Genomic DNA, 7748 nt, shown 5'->3' on the forward strand with positions numbered 1-7748 from the left:
TACACTCTGAAAATAACCATAACCATGTGTATTAGCATAGGAAGGGCATTAGAACTGGGGATAATTCCTTCACCTGAGAATTGTCTTATATTGATGTGTTTGACATACTTGGCTACAGGCAACTTTTCTGCTGATATAAGTGAATTTATGCTGGAAACAATGGGATATAGGTTTTAGAAAATCAGCCGTTAAATCATACAGAAACACTATATATCAGTCTTCCAGACGTTCATTAATGAAATTAAGAATTAATGCTAATGTAGTTGTTTGTTTACTTGCAAATGCCAATATACAACTGACTGTAATAAATTGAGGTACTCTGAAAGTCAATGCATATTAAACTAGAAAGTTCCAAGAATGTCAGGTATGTGTTTACCTATGAATGTGTGTTTGAAACTTATCTTAAATTGATACAATAATATAGTTATTAATTTTTACATGGTTTTACTATTGTAGATCCATAGTCAAAGAGGTTAGGAATCCCAAGCTGTAAATATATTCCAGTCCATTAAATTTGTGGAAGCAATTTTAAGAAACAATTTAACAAGTAAATTATTGTTATTAATAGTTAAATGTTCAAAAGATTGGCTAAACGAATGACCAAACATTCTCTAAGTCATCTATCAGTATCCTAAAAAGCTCGAGGTGTTCTACAAATATTCATTCCCATTTCTAGAAATGTTTATTTTTCCATACTTATCAAATGCCGGTATTAAATGTATGGAGACTGAATAAATATTACAAATTTATCAATAATCTCACATTCATTGACAATAACCATACTATGTGTATTAGCATAGGAAGGGCATTATAACTGAGGATAATTCCTTCACCTGAGAATTGTCTTGTATTGATGTGTTCAACATACTTGGCTATAGGCAACTTTTCTGCTGATATAAGTTAACTTATAAATGAACATTTGAGATGTAAAAGTCACAAACCATTTGCCAATGTTATAAATTCATAAATTTTGAAACAAATATCTAGAAATAAGTAAATTTTAAAAACTGAAGCTTTTGGCGATGTTTATAGATTAACCCAAATGTTAAATACAAATGGTACAGCAAATAAATTGACATTACTGCTAGTTTCCATTTAATTTCTTTATAATATGGCTGTCTAGAGTTGCATTTGTAAAGATACTTCCTACAACCACCTGGGTACCCCAAAAACTATGATGAATCACTTTACAGCAACCAAGATCATCGACAGAGAATCCTTAATGTTGATAGCATTCATCTGTTTCAAAAAGAATGTTGCTTGTATACAGGGTAGGGCAAAAGTAGGTTCACAGTTATGAGTACACAAAACACAGAGTTTATTATTATATTATTATTTATTAATTATTGTATTAGTTTCCTTAGGAACAACTGTAAACCTACTTTTGTCCCACCATGTATGGTCAAAAAATGCCAAACTGATGAATAAAGTCAGCCAAATAGCCTTTGGTTCAAAGAGCAAAGCATATTTCCTTAGCACCACTGATGAACAATTCTAAGAGCATTTCTCTTTCCTTTTCTACCTCCTTGCTCCAAATAGTCATATCATTCTTAATTTTCTGTGTTATAGTCAGGTTCATTAGTTTGTTGGCGGCTACTTCTGGAAACAGTGCTTGAAAATCTCTTAGCAGCAATTCTGGTCATGCTTGGATTATACACTCTACTTTGGCACTTTCTAAGTATGTTTCTGCACTGTTAATTTCCTGTTCAACAGGTGCATCATTACCCTAAAATTCGTTCACATATTGTGCCATCACAAACTCATGTCTTTCACTTGATAAAGGTTCTGTTAGAACATCAGGTAAAGTTTTATGAACCTGGCTTTTCTTCTGTGACATGGTCCCATTGAGGTGACGGTCAAAACCTATGTTCTCAGGAAGCTGAAACCTCTGATCTTGAGGCCCAAATGACCCCATAGTTTCATCAGCCATATTGTATGAGAGCATATATAGGGAGGTACAGTGGCCACATGAGACTCATCAGAACCTGAAGATTGTGCAGTTGAAAAGGTTTTGGGATTGACAACACTTTTAACTAAAGAACAAAATTTTGGGAGATAAGAAACTATTCTTGCTCTGTTATAGAGTGCATTGGCCATTTCTAGAGGAGATGACAGATGCAAAATATCTTTCCTTTCCTAAAGTTCCAAGAGCTGTGGTTGGAAGATGTATAGATTTGGAGGGGTTACTGTGGGTGGAAACCATCCATACCAATTACCACCATCACCTCCAGCTGTCTAGAGTGAATTTTCTTAAAATCCAAATCTGAAAATAGTTTCCTTTATGTTCATTTTTTTTCCATTGCACTCAGCACAAATCTAAACTCATTAACCTAACATATAAAGTACTACAATACTCTCTAATTTTGATAGCGCCAGTTCTCACAGTTTTGATTATACAATGCAATTGAGTTTAATAAACTTTTAAAGTTCCCCATGACTTCTCAGATTCCTGATGTTCGCCCTGCATCTCAATCTTTACTGTTGTATCTTTTCTGCCTCTATCTTCCCAGCATCTTAAAATAGTCAAATATCTCTCATTAAGAGTTTCCTTGCAGAAAAGTAGCCTCGTGTTAAAAGGTAGGTTAGCAGTCCCACCTATGTGCTCTTCTAGTGCTATGTACTTATCTTTAAAATGGCAATAATTGGATTTAATGGCAACTGCTCCATTAATGCCTGCCTATTCTTCTACACTATAAGCTCCAGGTGAAACACTGAATGTTTTCACTGATAGTGGAATTGGGAAGGTTTTGGATTCAGGGTCAGATTATGTAGGTTCATGCCCTGAACTCGTATCTCTCAAGAGTTCTAAGTGCTGTATAATCTTGCACAAATTACTTATACTCTTTATGACTCAATATTATCATCTGTTGAATGGAAATAATAATAGTGTTTACTTAAGATGCTTGAAATGTTTAAATAAATCAATATAAATTGCTTAAAACTAGATGGTTTATTTTATTCCCAGTGCCTAGTACAGAGCACACAATACGTATGTAATAAATAATTGTTGAATGAACATTATTCCCACTATGAATTGTCCTAATTCTGATTTAATATAGTTTTTAAGTCTAGGATAAGCTAAATAGGAGAATTAATATGCCATTTAGACTATCCTTCTGGAATAGTCTCATTGTACTTTTTTAAAGAGCTGTGAAGCAGAAAAGAATTTATATAATTGCTTAAAACTAAGTGATAAAAAATCTAATATATACCCTTTTCAATAAAATCAATAATATATAAATTAAAATACTTTTGGTAGATTTTTGCCAATAAATTGATATTTATAAATTAAGATACAGTATGTTTGATTTAGTAATGTACACAAAAGTCCTTTTCCATTGCAGTATGAATGGTAAGTAGGCATACCATATTTTTTTGTTCCAAAAGGTTTATAAGTGCTGTAGAACAAATATTCATGCAATTAATACTTGGAATTATCCTTTTCATCAAATTTGGGAACTTTTCCACCTTATTTGTTCAAATATTTTCTCTGTCAATAGATATTTTTCAGGGAGCTCCCAAACAGACCAAATATATGGGATTAGGCCTTCTGAAGAGCTTCAAGCCCAGTTTGTTACCTCTTGGGGCTGCTAGGCTGCTTGTTTTCATTGTTACCATGACTACAAAGCTGCTGTTTGTCCAGGTTATTGTGGAGCTGGGCAGAACGGAAAGGGGGTAGAGCAAGTCAAAGCGAGTCCAAATGTGATAAGGCCCTTGCTGTCTTACTGAGATTTAGCTGTTTTTTGTTTTTAATAAATGCTCCTCAGGTTGTTGAAAGCCTGTGATTAATTTTGTAGTCTTGAAAAGTTAATTTGACATTTTTAATGAGTGTCCTCATTGCTTTTATGGAAAAACAGATTTTAGTGGTCCTTACTCTGCAGTTCTGAAAACTGTCCCTCTCTAAGAGTGTTTCATAACATTTTTTTCACTTTTCCACTGGACCATGGCACAGGTGTTGAACCCTTAAACTCTTGAAAGGAGGTATTTGCTTATTTATTTAATTAAATATGTCTTTATTTCAGAGGGAGGAAGGGAGAGGGAGAGATAGAAACATCAATGGTGAGAGAGTCATTGATTGGCTGCCTCCTGCATGCCCCCGTCTGGGGATCGAGCCCGCAACCCGGGCATGGGCCCTGACCGGGAATCGAACCTCGATCTCCTGGATCCTAGGTTGATGCCCAACTGCTGAGCCACGCCAGCTGGGCTGCTTACTTACTGAAGTTCATCTTCTCTACTCCTGGGTAATCTTTTCTTTGAACTCTATCCTCAAAAAGCTCAACTACTATCAGTGTTTAGGGCTTGTGTAGATGTTTTAAATTGAGGTGTGTTTTCCCCATGTATGTCGGAATACATCCCTGGGATCATATTTGCTCTTGAGAAACCTTGTCTAAGTTCAATGTCTTTGTGTTCTAACAAATTCATTTTTTCTAAATTCTTGTAGGGTTACAAGGATATAAAGGATATTATATACTGCAGAGCAATAAGCACATTCTTGGTGTAAGTCTTTCAAACATTTAAGAAGGCTGATGGTTTCCCTAGGATTTCCTTTCCACTGTTTTCTGTTGCAACCTTGCACAGTAAGCTCCAGTAACTACAGTGTTATCACCATAGCTCAATGATGAATGAACATCAGATCTTTTCAGTGCAACTGACTCCTTCAGAGGAATAATTATCATTGGGATGAGAACATGTGAAAGTAATTGTATTTAAAAATGTAAAAGTACAATTTAGTAGTTCAGTGATTGTTTAAAGCAGAGTAAGCATCACCATAAAACTGATGAATAATACCAAGTGAGTAAAGCATCAACTTTCAGTTGATTTGGTAATCTGATTTAGCTTATATTTTTCTTGTAGAGCATGCATGGGGAGAAATACACATTTGTTTTACTATGCCATCTTTTTGAATGTTCAATTAAAACACAGAAAGAGGCTAGACCAACCCATATGTCAGTAGCCAATTGTTTCCTTAACTGATAGTCTTCTGATAAGAGTTTCTGCATCAAGGCTGAGTCACTCACTCAACTCTGTTTCTCAATTACTTTCCTGGCAAGACAAATATGTTCTTGCATGCAGAAACCAGTGTTGTACTTAATTATCTCTGCAGATACACTGCATCAATACAATTTTAATTAAGAAGTTCTTCGTGTATCTTGGAAGTAATCTGTTCAGTGGCTCTTGGAACTTTAGGGTAACAAAGACACCTACCTCAAGGTAGTGTTTCAAATTTCTCTTTCTTTCTTTCTTTCTTTCTTTCTTTCTTTCTTTCTTTCTTTCTTTCTTTCTTTCTTTCTTTCTTTCTTTCTTTCTTTCTTTCTTTCTTTCTTTCTTTCTTCCTTCCTTCCTTCCTTCCTTCCTTCCTTCCTTCCTTCCTTCCTTCCTTCCTTCCTTCCTTCCGTCCTTCCTCCCTCCCTCCCTCCCTCCCTCCCTCCCTCCCTCCCTCCCTCCCTCCCTCCCTCCCTCCCTCCCCTCCCTCCCCTCCCTCCCCTCCCTTTCCTTCCTTTCCTTCCTTTCTTTCCTTTCTTGTCTTCAAACAGATCCCTAAAATCCCTTTGACGATGCATACTGATTCTACTTAGCTACAAAAATTGTATATATTAAACATATAACCCTGCATGTCTATTTTTATAATAAAATTATTGTTTTTATAATAAAATAATAAATTTCAATTAAAAATAATATTGTAATTATTCCATGCTCTTGGTCATATTTGTTTTTTGTAATGAGTGACCAAATGTACTAGTGTTTTAGGTATGATTTGCAATCATAGAACATAGTACAACTACTGGAAAATAACTCAGAATCATGCTTTTGCCATTTTAGGGATAACATTATAATAGACTGAAATAACTCCTAACATATTCATCATATCAAGAGAAATGATATGTTAAAATACATTAGAAACTATTAAGCACAATTCAAAATAAGGTAAAATGACCAACTTTAATACCAAATTTAGTATGCTTACTGAAACCTGTAGGTTTTATGTAGAAAATGATTTAATCTTGAGCAGAAGCTATAGTATGCCTAGTAAACATTTTAGAAAAGAAAAAATGTAAGTTCTGATTTTATTTCTAGATATGCTGAAAAAGATAAGTATTGCATTCTTCTAAGAATAGGTAAGGTTCTCAAATACAGGTTTTTAAAAAAAGTGAATTGCTCAATACAATCATTAAGGTAATGAGATTTTCATTAAAAATACATTTGTCAATATCTTGATTAAAATACACATTCATTGCATATGTTTTTGGCTGTTCATTTTCAAAGACAAGAATTATTGCTAATATGCTTTTAGGGAGAAAATGAGAAATTGTTTTGGTCCATTAAAATATTATAGAAAAAAATAAAAGCTTTTGCAAGTATCAGTAGAGCATGAAAGTTAAACTAGAGTCAAAGAAATGATCACTCCAGTAATAAACTACATGACAGTTTAAGCTCATTTATTTCACAAGACAATCAATACCTTTCTTATAAGCTATCATATCTTTACTACTAACAGTATATCATTCTTATGAGGTCTCAGCTGAATACATATTTCTATTGTTTTTCAGATTTTGTTTGCTTTCTAAAAAGCTACAACTGACCTAGTCTTTTTGCCTATTCTGATCTCATCTTTCAACATGCAGATGAAAACTGCTTATCTCATTGAAAAATTCTCCTGCTTCCCATAAAATATAGAGAATAGGAAGCTTTAACTTGGGGGAATTGATTAGAAAATTTAAGTATATGTTGTCTGATTACCACTTCCTTCTTGACCTACCAGGGTGATTTTGATTAAATTTACCAAACTTGCTTGGAAGTTGAGAAAGAATTAAAAAAAAAAAAATGATGTTGTCCTATGTGCCAGACTTCTATATTCTGTTTCTAGCCTGGTTCACTAAACACAAACCAAATATGCTACCAATATAGCCTTGCCTTAGCCAGGTACCAAACTTGCTCTACATTATGGTGTGAGTGCAGGTATTTGTATAGGAATCGGGGTAGTGATGGGGATTGGAATAGAAAGCAACAGTAGTCTTAATTGAATTTAATATATCTTCATTTGGGGAAATGTATAAACAAGAGCATGTGAAAGTATCACTAGGACCTTTCCAGGTACTGGGCCTGTCCAAGTGAAACTTAATGTAAGTTCTTTCAGAATAAAGAGTTTTAAAAACAAAGTGGCTTCATATTGAAGTCCCCAATGCCAACATAGTAACAGTCAGAATTTTTCATATTACCTTTGTAGCTAGTGTTTTTACCTTCTTTTTCATTTGTAAATACAATTTTTCTCATATGCCTGCATTGCAATGATAACCATTGCTCTGAAGGAGTCAGTTTTGCTGAAAAGATTTGCTGTTCATTCATTAATGAGCTATGGTGACAATATTGGAGTTGCTGGAGCTTCCAGTGCAAGGTTGCAATAGAAAACAGCGCAAAAAAAGTCGTGGGAAACCCATAAGCCTTCTTAAATGTGTTTAATAGACTTAGACCAAGAATGCAATTATTGCTAAAATCTTATTTTATTATTTTATTATTACTATTTAAAATTTTTTCTTTATTGTTGAAAGTATTACAGATGTCCCCCCTTTTTATCCCATTGACCCCCCTTTTCCCCATTCCTGCCCACTCTTCAGTCCTTCACCTCACTGTTGTCTGTGTCCATGGGTTATGCATGTATGCATAGAAGTTCTTTGGTTATCTCTTCCCTGTCCACCTCTTCCCTCTGATTCTCAGAGGAAAATCTTAATTTTTAAAATAACAAGAACATT

At 34.3% G+C, this 7748-nt stretch overlaps 1 pseudogene across 1 annotated transcript; it reads right to left on the bottom strand.

Annotated features, from left to right (window-relative positions):
* Window positions 1–1084: 1084 nt before the first annotated feature.
* Window positions 1085–2097, bottom strand: LOC308552844 (methylmalonic aciduria and homocystinuria type D homolog, mitochondrial-like; annotated as a pseudogene). Its single transcript has 2 exons — window positions 1394–2097; window positions 1085–1259 (listed from the first exon to the last, which is right to left on the bottom strand). The product of its transcript is annotated as a methylmalonic aciduria and homocystinuria type D homolog, mitochondrial-like (transcript).
* Between the last annotated feature and the right edge of the window lie 5651 nt (window positions 2098–7748).

The sequence above is a fragment of the Miniopterus schreibersii genome (assembly GCF_964146895.1).
Source record: "Miniopterus schreibersii genome assembly, chromosome: 2".
NCBI lineage: Eukaryota > Metazoa > Chordata > Mammalia > Chiroptera > Miniopteridae > Miniopterus > Miniopterus schreibersii.